The 16,252-nt window shown below is 41.3% G+C and overlaps 1 protein-coding gene across 2 annotated transcripts in view; it reads right to left on the bottom strand.

Annotated features, from left to right (window-relative positions):
- The window catches only part of ACACA (acetyl-CoA carboxylase alpha), a gene marked incomplete at both ends in the record, with an annotated part of 343,744 nt that overhangs the window by 275,683 nt on the left and 51,809 nt on the right, over positions 1 to 16,252 (bottom strand). The window lies entirely within an intron of this gene.

The following is a 16,252-nucleotide window of genomic DNA, read 5'->3' as shown; positions in this document are numbered from 1 at the left end:
AAAAAAAAAAAAAGAAGGAGGAAAGACAGATAGTGAGAGGTTCTTGGGTAGAAGCTGAGGCAGAAAGATTATCAGCAATGAACAATATCTATCTAGAATCCTTCATACTAGCATTAGGTAATGGCTTCCCCCCAAATTCACCTATCCACTTTTGAAATAAAGAATTGGGAAAAATAGGATGTGGATTTTACAAAACAGTGACCTGTATTTTACAGTACCTGTATCATTAGAATAAATGTCAGTTGAACAAAGGTAGAAACTTAAAAAAAAAAAAAATCTAGGCTTGGTGGCACACACCTGTAGTTCCCAGCACTTGAGAGGCTCAGACAGGAGGATCACAGGTTCAATGCCAGCCATAAGCAACTTAGTGAGACTCTGTTTCAAAATAAAAAAATAAGATTGGGGATATAGCTCAGAGATAGAAAGCTCCCAGGTTCAATCCCCTGCACCATAAAAAAAAAAAAAAAAAAAAAAGTTGAACAGGACTTCCTGGTTTAACAAGATGTTTGTTTGGCTGATTAAAAATGACCTAGGAACAGGGAAGCTTTGCCTGTCCATAATAGAGTTCTCTGAACATGGGACAAAGGAGTGACTTAGGAAAGAACTAAAAACCTTGAGGTCCCCCCCCCATTTCCCCCATTTACCTTTCCTACTTCCTGTTAAATAATGGATCTCTTACCCTAGGATTCTTTCTCAGTGGTTTTGCTGTTTATCAGCTATAGAAGTGCCACAAAACCAGCGATTCACCTGCAAAAACTGACATTATAAGAAACTTCAGCAAGCCCTTACATGTCCTGTTTATGATCTCACTGGGTATTTAAAGTAATTGAAATCTAAACAAAAACTAGCAGAGGAAAGGCCTAGTAGAAAGTAGCCAGAGAAAGACAATGAAAGATGAGTTAGAAGACATCAAAACTACTTACAGAGGATCTAATTTTTATCACCAAATGTTATAACAGCTGGGCAGAGAAAGAGATGAAGAACTATGATTTCAGATAGTACTGGAATTTCAACAACCCCTAAGTGTTGTGTTCTTTGATTCATGCCAAAACCTGCCAATCTCCACTACAGGTTCTTTACAGCTGCTCCATGAGTTCTTGCCACACAAGCCATTATATCTTTAAGAGGCGGAGGAGAGCCAAAGGGTGGAGAGAACTTACTATACAAGACTAACAGGTGGAAGAGAAGGAGTGAGTGGTACATTTCTAGAAGCTGAAACTAGACATCTGTCATGGGCTGAATTGTATTCCAAAATTTCTGTGCTGAAGTTCTAAACCCTAAACCTCAAAATGTGAATTTCTGCTGAGCGTGGTGGCACACGCTTGTAATCCCAGCGCTTGGGAGACGGAGACAGGAGGATTGAGCAGGTTCAAAGCCAGCCTCAGCTACTTAATGAGGCTCTCAGCAACTTATCAAGACCATGTTTCCAAATAAAATATAAAATAGGTCTGGGAGTGTAGCCTGGAGGTAGAAAGCCCCTGGGTTCCATTCCCAGTACCACCAAGAAAAAAAAAGTTAAAAAAAAAATGTTAATTTCTTTGGAGATAGAGTGTTTGTTTGTTTGTTTGTTTGTTGCAGTACTGGGAATTGAACCCAGGGGCATTCTACCTCAGAGGTAAACCCCAGCCCTAGTGTGTGTGTGTGTGTGTGTGTGTGTGTGTGTGTGTGTGTGTTACTGAGGATTGAACCCAGGGCCATTCTACCTCCAAGCTATACCCCTAGCCCTATTTTTTATTCCTTACTTTGAAACAGGATCTCCCTAAATTTCAGAGGGCCTCACTAAATAGCTGAAGCTGGCTGAGAACCTGTGATCCTCCTATCTCAGCCTCCCAAGTACTGGGATTACAAGCATGCACCACCATGCCTGGCAGGGATAGGGTCTTTAAAGATGTAATTTAATTAAAATCAGGTCACTAGGATGGACCTTAATAAAATATAACTGGTACCCTTTTAAGAAGAGATTAACACGCACACACGCGCACGTGCGCGCGCGCACACACACACACACACACACACACACACACACAGAAGATCATGTAAAGACAAAAGAGAAGATGGCCACCGAGAAGCCCAACAGGAAAGTTTCAGAAAAAACTTAACTCTGCAGATGCCTTGATCTTGGACCTTTAGCTGCCAGAAAGGTGAAGAAATCCATTTCTGTTACGTAAGCCATTTGTGGTATGGTGCTAAAAAGAATAATACTAGGCCCTAAATATCAAGTGGTTCCCAGGGTTTTCAAGAAGGTTGCATTAAGCAATTGGGCATTTTTCTTGAGCATTCCAGCTACCTCCAACCTTAAAGTTTGTTTCTCTACTGCCAATAAAGTTAAAAAAAAAAAAAAAATCCAGGGGCATTCTACACCCCCTGCCCTATTTTTTTTTTTTAATTCTTTATTTTGAAACAGGGTCTCACTAAGTAGCCCTGTCTTAGCCTCTCAAATGCTGGGATTACAAGCGTGGGCCACCACACCCGGCTTCTGAGAGATTTTTCTTGTCTTGTCTTTAAAGTGACTACAATCAATTTGAAGGCAAAACTAGCACACTAAAGCTGACTGCCAATGTCTCACTCTGTAGGACAGCCATGTGAATTTGTAGAAGCCACAGATGAGAAAGGATACATTCTCAAAAATGAGTAAACCCATGTGTGTGTAAACATTATGCTTATCACTGTCCAGGTAGCTCCATATGGCACTTTATTGCCAATTCTACTTTCTTTCTTGTTTGCTTGCTTGTTTGCTTGCTTGCTTGCTTTATTTATTTATTTATTTATTTATTTATTTTTATGGTGCTGGGGATTAAACCCAGGGGTATTCCACCTCTAAGCTATACTCCCAGCAGGTTTACTTTTTTATTTGGAAATAGAGTCTCACTAGGTTGCTGACAGCACTGCTATGTTGCTAAGGCTGGCTTTGAACCTGGACCCCCTCCCCATTTCAGCCTCCTAAATACTTGGATTATAAGTACGCACCACCATGCCAGGCTTAATTTCACTTTAGGTTTGTTTGTTTGGTACCGGGGATTGAACCCAGTAGCACTTTACCTCCAAGCCACACCACCAGCCCTTTTTATTTTTTATTTAGAAAGAGGGTCTCACTAAGTAGCTGAGTTGCTGAGGCTGGCCTCAAACCTTCAATCCTCCTGTCTCAACCTTCCAAGTACTGGGATTATAGGAATGCACTGTAATAAATGTGAATAAGCTTGAAAGTAAAGAGCATTTCTTACAGTTTACTAACCCTACCCCACCCCCCACATACATATACCTGTTAGAGAAGGGCTAGGTATAGGTTTTAGTAAGTGCGTCAATGAGAAAGAGATTAGTTCTGTACCTGAGAGGCGACTCTGCTTCTGAGGTCTGCTTATCGGCCTTCACTCTGCCTCTGAAAGGGAGGCAAAGCCTCCAGTAGGTTACTTAACTGCTTTATAGATGGTCAGACTCATCAAAAAAAGTCAGTGCCTTGCCAAGAATTGTGGCTCCAGTTGTGAAATAAAAGAAAAAGACACAAAGGCCTTATCTGAACACTACAGTCCCTTTGCTCTGGTCAGCAAACATTCAGGTTTGTCCGGAGTTAAGAGCCTAAGGGAACTTCACACCATAAGGTCAGAAAATGTCCTGAGGGAGGTCTCTTTATAAATCTGGTCCTGATGATGAAAGGTAGGATTGCACAAGGAAGGACAGCACTTATACTGGAGACTGCCCACGACATTTGCACATGGACATCAGGGGTTTCACAAGGGTTACTTGGGTTTTTCACATGGCATTTCAGCTTTCCCTCACCACTTTATTATCCAATCCCCAACATTTCTTGTCCCTACCTACCCTTTGGGACGTCACCAGATCTTAGCTTGTTCCTCAAGACACAGCCAGTAAATATGTTTTTTAAAATCCATTTCTTTTTATTTTTTTCTTTGCAGTCCGAGAGATTGAAATTGAAGGAAGACTAACACTGAGCTACATCATCAGCCCACTTATTTACTTATTTATTTATTTGGTACTAGAAATTAAACTCAGGGCTATTCTACCTCCAATATATACCCCTAACCCTTTTTATTTGCTTATTTCTTTTTCTCATTCTTTTTTTTTTTTTTTTTTTTTCAGGTCTGGGTATGGAACCCAGGAGTATTTGACCTCCAAGCTACATTCCCTGCCCTATTTTTTATTCTTTTCTTTTTAATACTGGGGGTGGAACATAGGGGCTTTCTTTTCTACCTCCAAGCTATCCTCCAAGACCTATTTTATACTTTATTTGGAAACAGGGTCTCACTAAATTGCTGAGAGCCTCACTAAATAGCTGAGGCTGGCTTCGAACCTGTGCAATCCTCTGGTCTCAGCCTCCCAAACTCTGGGATTACAAGTGTGTGCCACTACACCCGGCTTTATTCTTTCTTTCTTTCTTTCTTTCTTTCTTTCTTTCTTTCTTTCTTTCTTTATTTGTTTATTGGTGGTACTGGGGCTCCTGAAAGCCCTTCAACCTCCGGGCTACACTCCCAGACCTATTTTATATTTTTATTTGGAAACTGGGTCTCCTAAGCCAGCGCACGCGGCTGGCTTCGAACCTGCGCGATCCTCCTATCTCTCCCTCCCAAGCACGGGGATTACAAGCTATTCTTTATTTTAAAACGGTCTCACTAAGTTGGGGAGAGCCTCACTAAGTAGCGGAGGCTGTCCACGAACCACGATCCTCTGGTCTCGACCTCCTGAATGCTGGGATTACAAGCATATGCCACCACACCCGGTTTATTTTTCTATTTTAAAACAGAGTCTCACTAAATTACTCAGATCCTCACTAAATTGCTTAGGCTGGCTGCAAACCTTCGATCCTTGATCCTCCTATCTCAGCCTCCCAGCTACTAGAATTTCAGATGTGTACCACTATGCCCAGTTCAACCCTTTTATTGTTGTTGTTAGTAGCAGCAGTACTGGTGATTGAACCCAGGGGCATTCTACCGCCAAGCTATACCCTCAGTCCCCCCTTTTTTTGTGTGGTACTGGGATGGAACCCAGGTTTCTACCTCCAGGCTACATTCCCAGACCTATTTTTTATATTTTATTTGGAAACAGGGTCTCACGAAGTTGCTGAGAGCCTCACTAAGTAGCTGAGGCTGGCTTCAAACTTGTGTGATCCTCCTGTCTCAGCCTCCCAAGTGCTGGGATTACAAGCGTGCGCCACCACGCCCAGGTTCAGTCCCCCTTTTTTTGTGTGTATGTGGTTCCGGGGATTGAACCCAGGGGCATTCTACCTCCAAACTACACCTCCGGCTCTATTTTTATTCTTTATTTTGAAACAAGGTCTCACCAAGTTGCAGAGGGCCTCACTAAGTAGCTGAGGCTGTCCTTGAACCCAGATCCTCCTGTCTCACCACGCCCAGCTCCCCCAGCCCTTTAATTTTTTTGTTTTGAAATAGGGTCTCACTAGTTTACTGAGAGCCTTACTACATTACCAGTAGCTGGGATTACAAGCATGAGACAGCATGCCAGGAGCCTTTTTCTTTAAGGCAGGAAAATGGACAGGATGACTATTTACTTCTTGCCTGGTCCTGGGGTTCTGACAATTTATGTTGCTCAGCTTTACAGACTACCCAGCTTCACTCTCCTCTATACACATGAAAGACCTCTGCTAAACATGGTGGTGCACCTGTAATTCTAGTACTTGGGAGACTGAGACAGGAGGATTGCAGGATTGACGACAGCCTCGGCAAGTAGTGAGACTCAGCAACCTAAGGAGACCCTATTTCAAAACAAATATAAAATAGGGCCAGGTATGGTGGTGCATACTTGTAATCCCAGCATTCGGGAGGCTGAGACAGGAGGATGGCAGTTCAGGACCAGCCTCAGCTACTTAGTGAGGACCTCTACAACTTAGTGACACCTTGTTTCAAGATAAAGAATAAAAAACAGGGGTGGAGGTGTAGCTCAGAGGTAGAATGCCCCTGAGTTCTATCCCCAGTACCCAAAAAATAAATAAGATCTCCAGGTCTGTTTACTCCTGCCCTATACTTACCTTCCCTTTAGATTTCTCCAGTATCCCTAATACTTAAATCAGAATCAGGTTGCTAAGCATGCCTCCACTTGTGTTCCTGAAATCTACTCACTCCCCATTGTTGTTATGTATAAAACACAATAAATACTAAATATAACAGGAATAATTTTATACAGTCTTTACTATGAAGGACAACTGAGCAATTATACTTTTCATCCCTTCAGTCTTAAAATTTTCCAGTATCATATCTTGAACCAGAAGATTTCATAATGTCCCTGTCTTTTTTTTTTTTTTTTTTTTTTTTTTTTCCTTCAGTACTGGGGATTGTATCCAGAGCATTTTACCCCTGAGCTACATTCCCAGCCCTATTTTTTTTTTCAGTACTGGGTATTGAATCCAGATTGTATCCAGCATTTTACCCCTGAGCTACACTCCTAGCCCTTTTTTTGTTTTTTGTTTTCTTTCTTTCTTTCTTTCTTTCTTTCTTTCTTTCTTTCTTTCTTTCTTTTTCTTTCTTTCTTTCTTTTTTTCCTTCAGTACTGGGGATTGAATCCAGAGCATTTATTTTACCCCTGAGCTATACTTCCAGCCCTATTTTTTTTTTTCCTGTTCTGGGGATCCCAGGGGCATTCTACCTCCGAGCTATACCCCCAGCCCTATATTTTATTCTTTAATTTGAAACAGAGTCTCAGTGAGTTGCAAAGGGCCTCACTAAGTAGCTGAGGCTGTCTGCAAACCTAGATCTTCCTGTCTCAGCCTCCAGAATGCTGGGATTACAAGTGTGTGCCACTACGCCTGGCTTTATTCTTTATTTTGAAATAGGGTCTCACTAAATTTCAGAAGATCTGAGTAGCTGAGGCTGGCTTTATACCTGCAAACCTCCTGTTTCAGTCCCAAGTACTGGGATTAGAAGCATAAGCCACCACTCCCTGCTCCGTCTTTTTAAAAATTTCATCTCTAGTTAGCATTCTAGTTCTGCAGATAGGAAGCTATCACACAAAAGCTGACAGTAATAATGCCATGTTACAGCTGGGCATGGTGGAGCACACTTGTAATCCTAAAACTTGGGAGTCTGAGACAGGAGGATCGCAGGTTCGAGGATAGCCTCAGCAAATAGTGAGATTCATCAACCTAGCGAGACCCTGTTTCCAAATAAGAAATAAAAAAATCAGGCTGAGGGTGTAGCTTGAAGGTAGAATACCTCTGAGTTCAATCCCCAGTACTACCAAAAAAAATAATAATAATGCCATGTTACAAGCCTTAAGGACATTGAAGTCATTAAGGTCCCTGAAAATGGCTACAACAAATTATAAAGGTGGGAAGCATTTTTTATAAGACATTTAATTAAGACTTCACTACAGTTAGTACTAAAAAACATAGTGAAACTTCTAAATTAATAAAAATTTGCAAAAAAAAGAAAAAAGGAAGAGAGAGAGAGAGAGAGAGAGAGAGAAAGAGAAAGCAAGCTATCACACAAGTCTTGTTTACCAGTGGGCCTGCTGGCCAATGTGCCCAATTTTCTTAATGGAAACAAAATAAATGATGAAGACAACCAAAAATCAATGAAAATAAAATGTACATTAAATTGATTAATAAGATGGCCACAATCATTTGACTAGCATGGTTTGGGGGGGTAAACTGAGAAAACTGATTTTTGGTATTGGAAATCTAAGCTGAAGATTGGCAATCTAAGATGAAGCAGTCTTCTCTATGTTCTGTATTATAAAAAGCTTGAGCTCTTTAATAAGAAGGACAAGGCTTTAAGTCCTCTAGTGCTAATTACCTCTGTGACCTTGAGCAAGTGACTCCCTTTCCAAGTCTCAGTTTCCTTGTCTATAAAATTGAAATATAGGACCTGGGTATGGTGACTCATGCCTATAATCTCAGTACTTGGGAGGTTGAGACAGGAAGATGTAACTAGCCTCCGCAATTTAGCGAGATCCTGTTTCAAAATAAAAAATAAGCTGGGTGTGGTGGTACACACTTGTAATCCCAATATTTGGTAGGCTGAGACAGGAGGATCACAGGTTCACAGCCAGCTTCAGCTATTCAGTGAGGCTCTCAGCAATTTAGTGAGACCTTGAATCAAAATAAAGAATAAAAAAAAGGACTGGGAGTGTGTCTTGGAGGTAAAATGCCCCTGGGTTCCATCTCCAGTACCACAAAAAGATATATAAACAAATAAACAAATAAGGAAGGCTGGGGATGTAGTTTGCCCATGGCCTCAATTCTCAGTACTACTACAAAAAAAAAAAAAAAAAAAAAAAAAAAAAGATGTTCGTGGTGGTAAGAGTCTGGATAATAGTTACTCTTGATGGCAGTAGTGACTGGTAGAGGACATAAAGGGCATTTTTTTTTTTTTTTAGGATGCTGGTTAGCAAGGTGTGTTTACTATGTTTTTTATTTTTATTTTATTATTATTATTATTATTATTATTATTATTATTATTTTCGGTACTGGGGGTGGAACCCAGGGACTTTCTACCTCTGGGCTATGCTCCTAAACCCATTTTATACTTTATTTGGAAACAGGGTCTCACTAAGTTGCTGAGAGCCTCACTAAGTAGCTGAGGCTGGTTTTGAACCTGTGCGAACCATCTGTCTCAGCCTCCCAAGCGCTGGGATTATAAGCCTAAACCACCACACCCGGCTCTTGTTTTGTTTTGTTTTTATTGAACCTAGGCGCATTCTACCTGTGAGCTACACCCCATTCCTATTTTTTTTTTTAATTCTTTTCATTTGTTTTTGAAGTGCTGAGGATGGGACCCAGGGACATTCTACCTTCGAGCTATACCTCCAACTCTATTTTTTATTCTTTATTTTGAAACAGGGTCTCACTGAGTTGCAAAGGGCCTCACTAGGTAGCTGAGGCTGTCCACGAACCACGATCCTCCTGTTTCAGCTTGCCAAATGCTGGGATTACAAGCATGTGCCAGCATGCCCAGCTTCTATTTTTTTATTCTTTATTTTGAAACAGGGTCTCACTAAGTTGCAGAGGGCCTCACTAAGTAGCTGAGGCTGGCTGCAAACCTGCGATCCTCCTTTCTCAGCCTCCTAAGTACTGGGATTACAAGCATGTGCCATCACGGCCAGCTGTTATACGTAATAAAAATTTACTTTATTGTGTGGTACTGGGGATTGAACCAAGGGACATTCATTGTACTTCCAGAACTATACCCATTGTCCTATTTTATTTTTTATTTTGAAACAGGGTCTTGCTAAGACTGGCCTTGAACCTGTGATCATCCTGTCTCAGCCTCCCAAGTACTAGGATTACAGGTGTATGCCACCACACCCAGTTAAAAATTTCTTTTTTTTTCTTTTTTTGTGGCACTGGAGTTTGAACCCAGGGGCATTCTACTTCTGAACTAGAACCCAGCCCTATTTTGTCTTTATTTGGAAACAGTGTCTTGCTAGGTTGATTAGAGTGTCACTACTTGCTGAGACTGTACTGGAAACTGATCGTCCTGTCTCAGCCTCCCAAGTACTAAGGTTACAAGAATGTGCCACTATGCCCAGCTAAAAATTTACTTTAAATATACATAGGAAACAAGGAATAGAGAGAGGATGATTAATGGTTATATGGATGCAAATGGATAAGATAAATAACTTCTTTCGGGTCTGGGGATGGAACCCAGGGGCATTCGACCTCTGAGCTACACCCTCTGCCCTATTTTTTATACTTTTTTTTTTTTTTTTTTTTGGTGGTACTGGGGTTGGGACCCTTCTACCTCTTGGCTACAGTCCTCCCAGACCTATTTTATATTTTTATTTGGAAACAGGGTCTTCTAAGCCAGCAAGGCTGGCTTCGAATCTGCGATCCTCCTGTCTCCGCCTCCCAAGCGCAGGAATTACAAGCGTGCGCCACCAAGCCCGGCTATACTTTTTTTTTTTTTTTTTTTTTTTTGTGGGTCTGGGGATGGAACCCAGGGGCATTCAACCTCTGAGCTACACCCTCTGCCCTTATTTTTATTCTTTATTTTGAAACTGGGTCTCACTGAGTTGCAGAGAGCCTCACTAAGTAGCTGAGCCTGTCCACGAACCACAATCCTCCAGTGTCAGCCTACCGAATGCTGGAATTACAATGTGCGCCACCACGCCCGGCTCTATACCTTATTTATTTATTTATTTATTTATTTATTTATTTATTTATTTTTGGTGGTACTGGGGGTGGAACCCAGAGGCTTTCTACCTCTGGGCTATACTCCCAGACCTTTTTTATATTTTATTTGGAAACAGGGTCTCACTAAGTTGCTGAAAGCCTCGCTAAGTAGCTGAGGCTGCCTTCGAACCTGTGCGATCCTCCTGTCTCAGCCTCCCAAGCGCGGGGATTACAAGCGTGCGCCACCACTCCTGGCTAGAGAGGATTTTTTGTTTGTTTGTTATGGTACTAGGGATGGAACCCAGGAGCATTCTACCTCCAAGCTACACCCCCAGCTCTATTTTATTTTTTATTTTGAGACAGGATCTCACTCAATTGCAGAGGGCCTCACTAAATAGCTGAAGCTGGCTGTGAATCTACAATCCTACTGTCTCAACCTCCCAAGTACTAGGATTACAATCTTACAAGTGTGAGCCTACCACACCCAGTTTAGAGAGGACTTTGAATGTTCTCAGTACCAAGAAATGCTAAATGTCTGAGGTGGTAGATATGCCAATCACCCTGATCTGATAATTACACATTGTCTGCATATGTTGAAATGTTACACTGTGCCCTATAAACATGTACTATTACCGTGTCAATTAAAAGTAAAAATGTATTAAAATTAGATAAATATATAAAATTAAATATATAATTAGATAAATGTATATAATGTTCAAAGCAGGCAAATTAAACAACATATTTTAGTGATATATATAAATAGTTCATATTTTTACAAAGCATGGAAAAGTCATGATAGGGAGGAAGAGGGGGTATGAACAAAGGTACAGATAGATAAAGGGCTTCTAAGATGCTGACAGTGTTCAGTGTCTTAATTTGGATGATTACATGGTATTTACCTTATTAGTATTATTATTGTTATTGTTATAATAATAATTATTATTATTATTGTTATTATTTAAAGTATACTTTTGAGCCAGACTTGGTGGTGCACGCTTATAATCCCAGCATTTGGGAGACTAAGACAGGAGGATCTTGGTTCGCAGACAGCCTCAGCTACTTAGTAAGTAAGGCCCTTTGCAACTCAGTGAGACCCTGTTTCAAAATAAAGAATAAAACATAGCTCGGAAGTAGAATCCTGGATTCAACACTCAGCACCGCAAAAAAAAAAGAAAGAAAAAAGGAAAAAAAAGAGCCGAACGTGATGGCACAAGCTTGTAATCCCCATGCTTGGGAGCCGGAGACAGGAGGATCATGCAAGTTCAAAGCCCGCTGTGCTGGCTTAAGAGACCCTGTTTCCAAATAAAAAAGTATAGGTGTAGCCTGGAGGTAGAAGGGTTTCCAGGAACCCTAGTACCACTAAAAAAAAAAAAGAAAGAAAAAGAAAAAGAAAAAAGAAAAAAACTATACTTTTTTTTTTTTTTTTTTTTTTCAGTACTGGGAATGGAACCCAGGACATTCTACCTCCGAGCTACACCCCAAGTCCTATTTTTCTAGTCTTTATATTTTTTGCAACAGGGTCTCACTGAGTCGAATAGCCTCCCTAAGTAGCTGAGGCTGTCCACGAACTGCAATCCTTAGGTCTCTGCCTCCCGAATGCTGGGTTTACAAGCATGCATCACCACGCCCAGCCACAACTATACTTTTTTACTATATGTTCTTCTGTATGTGTGATACATGCTTGTTATTCCAGCATTTGGGAGGCTGAGACAGGAGGATCGAGGGACAGCCTCAGCTACTTGGTGAGGCCCTTTGCAACTCAGAGACCCTGTTTCAAAATAAAGAATAAAAAACAGAGCTGGGGGTGTAGCTTGGTAGAATGAATGCCCCTGGGTTCATTTCCCAGTAACATTATAATATAAAGGGAAAAAAAGAAAAAGAAAAAATATCAACTTAAAAAAAAAGTAAGCCAAAATGAATAAAAAACATATGCCTTTAAATGAAAGAGTAGTACAATACACAGTATCTGTACTGTACACAGTACAGAGGTAAAATCATTTTTGAGCTGGAAGAGGCCTGGGAAACCACTTTAATAAATAAAATGAAACAGTGGCCCAGAGAAGTTAAGTTGATTTGCTCAAAATGATTCAGTCAGCCGGGCGTGGTGGCACACGCTTGTAATCCCTGCGCCTGGAGGCGGAGACAGGAGGATCACGCAGGTTTGAAGCCAGCCTCAGCTGGCTTAAGAGACCCTGTTTCCAAATAAAAGTATAAAATAGGTCTGGGAGTGTAGCCTGGAAGTAGAAGGGCTTCCAGGAACCCCAGTACCACCAAAAAAAAAAAAAAAAAAAAAAAAGATTCAGTCAATTACAGAGCCTAAGCTAGAACCCAGGCAGGCCTTCTTGCTTCCCGTCAACTCTCCTCCAGATCCACTGGATTCACTCGTTCAACCCTGCTTTCCTATTCTCTTTTTCAGCGGTCACAGCTCTAAACTACACACATCATAAAACTAATGTTATAGCCTTTTCCTCCTAAATTTGATGAGGTTTTATTCATGTGTGTGTGTGTGCATACGTGTGTGGAGAGAGGGGGAGGGGATGTGGGGGTGGAGCTTCCAGAAGAGATATCCTCTCCTCCACAGATGTACCACTTAGAAAATCAGCTGAAACATCCAGTATTAGAGAAATTGCTCTGGAGCCACTTCTTTCCACTAGAGAGTTTCCCTGTAGGTTGCAGCTCTCCTGCTTCTTTCCACCCCAAAGTATGGCCTACTGCAAAGTGCAGATTGATTTGGGGGACTCTGAATTCTCTAAATTACAAAAGTAAGAGTCAGGACCCGAGAGGTAATGGAAGAAAAGTTTTCTTCCGCCAAGTCTCTTTTAGGAAAGGAGCTCTTCTGCCACCTTGTGACACAGAATGAGAGTATCGAGCCCTCAAATCCATTCTTACCTCTGCTGCAAGGTGGCAGCACCATAGTGTGGCATCTAGGAACTACTCTATAGAAAATTTCAAAAACAACAACTAGGGAGCAGACAATCATGCAACTATGTTAAAGAAATAGCAAACAGCCGGGCATGGTGGCGCACCCTTGTAATCCCACCATTTGTGAGGCTGAAACAAGAGGACTGCAAGTTTGTGGCCAGCTTCAGTTACTTAGTGAGGCCTTCCGCAACTTAGTGAGACCCTGTTTCAAACTAAAGATTAAAAAATAGGACTGGGAGTATAGCTCGGAGGTAGAATGTCCCTGGGTTCAATCCCCAGCACCATAAAAAAAAAAAAAAAGAAAAGAAAGAAATAGCAAATAAAACCCAAAGAAGGCAGCAAAACCCTTTGTTTTTCCCTAACTACCTTCTGTGCTAAGAAAATCAGGTAACTGTAGCAGAAAAAAGGAAGACTTGTTTGGTCCAGGTGTGGTGGTGCAATCCTGTAATCCCATCTACTGGGGAGGCTGAAGCAGGAGGATTGAAAGTTCAAGGCCAACCTTTGTAACTTTGGGATAGGGAGACCCTACCTCAACATTAAAAAATTTAAAAGGGCTAAGGATGTAGCAAGCACTAAACCCTGGGGTCAAGCCCCACTAGTGCGCGCGCGCACACACACACACACACACACACACACACACACACTCTTGGCTGAGCATGGTGGCACACTCTTGAGATGATCAGATAGAAGGATGTCAGATTCCAAAACAGCCTCAGCAACTTAGCTTGACCCTCAGCAATTTAGCAAGACCCCGCTTCAAAATAAAAAATAAAAAGAAGGCTGGGTGTGGTGGCACATACTTGTAATTCCAGCATTTGGGAGGCAGAGACTGGAGGATCACTCGTAAACAGCCTCAGCTACTAGCAAGGCCCTTTGCAACTCATCAAGACACTGTTTCAAAAAATAAAAATGACTAAAAAAATAGGGCTGGAGGTGTATCTCGGAGGTACAGTGTTCCTGGGTTCCATCCCCAGTACTGCAAAAACCAGTCAATCAATCAGTAATAAAAAGAGCTGAGGGTATAGCTCAGGGGTAGAGTGCTCCTGGGTTGGGTCCCCAGTATCCCCCTTAAAAAAAGATATTCTCTGAGGCTGGATGCCTAGCACTTTCTCTTCTCTTTCAACATTTCAGCCAACATGTTGTCCTTCAGTGACATCTCTTGGATCTATTTTTTCCCCAATCAATATTTCTGTGATCTGGGAATGGTACTGCATACCTGTAATTCTAGTACTTGAGAGGCTGAAAAAGGAGGTTCGTAGGTTTGCAGCCAGCCTCAGCTACTTAGTGAGGCCCTCCACAACTTAGTGAGACTCTGTTTCAGAATAAAAAATAAAAAATAGGGCTGGGGTGTAGCTCAGAGGCAGGATGCCCCTGAGTTAAATCCCCAGTACCACACAAAAAAAGAATAAAATAGGGCTAGGGGTGTAGTTCAGAGGTAGAATGCCCCTGGGTCCAATCTACAGTACTACACACACACACACACACACACACACACACACACACACACACACACACATGCCCCTGGGTTCAATCCCTAGTACCAAAATAATAAATAAATAAATAAATAAATAAATAAATAAATAAATTCTATGATGCTCACTTTAGCCAGGTTTCAAACCATATTAATGTGTCAGGAAACAGGGCAATATTTAAATAATGATGTGATTCAAATCTCATGAAGCCCATCATGTAATGTCCCTTGAAGCAAGTTCCCTTTATATCATTATCAATCAGGTTTAGATTCTAGAACCTTCTCGTGCTTAGTGAATAGGAAGACCTCAGAGGCTGTGGACTTAAGCAAGTATCTGAATAGATCTTCATTTCTTCTTTATGATCTGCCTAGCTATGCCATCAAAAAGTCTTTAGGGTATTACACTAGATGTATACTCTTGCTAAAAGATACAATTTTGGAAAAATCTCCAATGGCAGTTACCAGGCAAGAGAAACTTTGCTAAACTGCAGACGGTATCATTCATCTCCTGTATTTAGCTCCTCCTCACCATCTTGTGGCCCAGTAGTCATAGGAATGTTGTCTAACCCTATACAGTTCACTATTCAGGAGTACACAATTTGATAGCTATGTCTGTGCTCATGTGAATTGATGTGCTTAATTGTTAATGAATTCTAGAGATCTTTTGAGTGGGATTTTCTATTTACAGAGGAAAAAATTTAGATCCTAAGAAGTTAATTTTCCCAAGGTATGGTTGTGCATGCGTATAATCCCAGTACTTGGAAGACTGAGACAAGAGGATCACAAGTTCAAGGACAGCATCAACAAGTACTGAGACCCTCATCAATCTAGCAATCCCCTGTTTCAAAATAAAAATAAAATAAGCCGGGCATGGTGGCACACGCTTGTAATCCCCGCGCTTGGGAGGCTGAGACAGGAGGATCGTGCAGGTTCGAAGCCAGCCTCAGCTACTTAGTGAGGCTCTCAGCAACTTAGTGAGACCCTGTTTCCAAATAAAATATAAAATAGGTTTGGGAGTATAGCCCAGAGGTAGAAAGCCTCTGGGTTCCACCTCCAGTACCACCAATAAATAAATAAATAAATAAAATAAAAATAAAAATAAAATAGAGCTGAGGTTGTTACTCAGAGATAGAATATCCCTGGGTTCAATGCCCAGTAGCACACACATACACGCAAAGTTAATAACAAGGCTTATACCTGAATCTGATTCCTTATCTAGTGCTCTCTCTAGTATAAGTTACTGACTCATTCAGTCCTAGGTCCTGCTCTTTTCTAGACATGACATTCCTTAATAGAAATCTCCACCTAGCCAGGCATGGTGGCACACACTTGTAATCCCAGTGCTTGGGAGGCTGAGACAGGAGGATCGTGCAGATTCAAAGCCAGCCTTAGCTACTTAGTGAGGCTCTCAGCAGCTTGGTGAGTCCCTGTTTCCAAATAAAATATAAAATAGGCTTGAGAGTGTAACCTGGGGGTAGAAAACACCTGGGTTCCATCCCCAGTACCACCAAAAAAAAAAAAAAAAAAAAAGAAAAGAAAAGAAAGAAAGGAAGAAAAAGAAATCTCCACCTCTTTATGTGGGTGTATATATTTATGTACCTGTGTCAGTAAGCATGCATGTGAGTGTGTACGTGTCCATCTGCAAGTACTGGTAAAACCTATCACAGGGTGTTTATGCCCTTTATCAATGGAAACCTCTAGGTAATTACATTCTCTGTTGGTGCCTGCAGTGAAGTCAGGGGAAGACCTTCTAAGTCAATCATTAATAAGCAGATTTGGCT

Source organism: Muscardinus avellanarius (assembly GCF_963383645.1).
Source record: "Muscardinus avellanarius genome assembly, chromosome: 16".
NCBI lineage: Eukaryota > Metazoa > Chordata > Mammalia > Rodentia > Gliridae > Muscardinus > Muscardinus avellanarius.
The sequence above is the reverse complement of the archived record's forward strand: the minus strand, read 5'-3'. Positions and strand labels throughout refer to the sequence as shown.